This window comes from Limulus polyphemus, unplaced genomic scaffold (genome assembly GCF_000517525.1).
Source record: "Limulus polyphemus unplaced genomic scaffold, Limulus_polyphemus-2.1.2 Scaffold854, whole genome shotgun sequence".
In the NCBI taxonomy this organism is placed as follows: domain Eukaryota; kingdom Metazoa; phylum Arthropoda; class Merostomata; order Xiphosura; family Limulidae; genus Limulus; species Limulus polyphemus.
The window spans coordinates 342,592-343,880 of NW_013666464.1; the positions used below are offsets into that span (position 1 = coordinate 342,592).

At 27.3% G+C, this 1,289-nt stretch overlaps 1 protein-coding gene across 1 annotated transcript in view; it reads left to right on the top strand.

Annotated features, from left to right (window-relative positions):
• Positions 1-512: 512 nt before the first annotated feature.
• LOC106460882 (transient receptor potential cation channel subfamily A member 1-like) overlaps positions 513-1,289 on the top strand; it is a gene marked incomplete at its 3' end in the record, with an annotated part of 50,088 nt that continues 49,311 nt past the window's right edge. The window contains exon 1 of the mRNA XM_022387685.1: positions 513-611. The remainder of the gene's footprint in view (positions 612-1,289) is intronic.

A 1,289-nucleotide genomic window follows, 5' to 3' on the forward strand; every position in this document is an offset into this window, starting at 1 on the left:
TCTCGTCGTGTGTCATCACTATAAGGGATGAGAGAATACTAAACTTGACACATTATATAGGCTACACTAATGTGAAGTTTAGGCGGTTCGTTTAACTATTATACGTGATGTACGTTTTTTGGAGGTGGTTAATGAAGGTCTTTCAAAACGCGACATTAATTTCCTGACGTCCTAATACTTCCTGCCTTATTTTTCCTTTTATCCTTGGAATGCGATTAAAACGTATTATACGTTGTATACCCATATGTGGACTAACGTATAATAAACATTTCATGATCTTGAATTTTTTTACGACATGATTGTGTTATGATCTCAATATTAAACACTCACGTGTTATCTATTTTATGTTTCAGGGATTCATAAGGGACAACAATGATATTTGTTAACTAGATATTATTCATAAGATAAATGTATTTCGCAAGTGAATTACTATGAGGTTTCATTCCAAATTTAGGCTGCTTGTACGGAGAAAATGTTTGAGTTTGAAAATACTTATAATAAAGACCCGACTCTACTGAAATTTCAAGACAGCAAAGGGCAATTCGCTCTTCATCATGCAGCAACTCGAAATAACGTGGGCATTGTGCAGTTCATCTTGGATCACGGAGGTGGTAGGTATTGGTTCTCATTACTCTTTTATGGTAATTTTTACGATAACATCTATTTCTAAATTACCATAACGCTGCTATTTTATTGAGAAATATACTTTGCAACAATATACGTTATTATTCACTGCCTGTAATCTTACAGACATTCTTATAAAATTATTTAAAAATTTCTCAACTTGATACTAGACTAATAAAATTAATATATATATATATATATATATATACATATACATGTATGGATTTTCATTAAATAAAACATGAAAAACGCTACTAATTTTTAGTGGATTTCAAACCCTAAATTTTAAAGAACGACTTTTTATATCTGTACAAAATATTATAATAAAGATAATATATAAAATAAAAAAATCATTTCATTGGTCATGTGACAGTTGTAAATTTTATAATTTCACTTAGAGGAGCACTACGAGCTTTAAATAATAAATATTAATTATTAGACAAGCACTTAAAAGTAATAAATATTAATTATTAGAGAAGCACTTAAAATAATAAATATTAGTTATTAGAGAAGCGCTTAAAAATAATAAATATTATTAGAAAAGAACTGGTTAAATAATAACTGTTATTAGAGAAGAACTGGTTAAATAATAAATATTAGTTATTATAAAAGCACAGATTAAATAATAAATATTAGTTATTATAAAAGCACAGATTAAATAATAA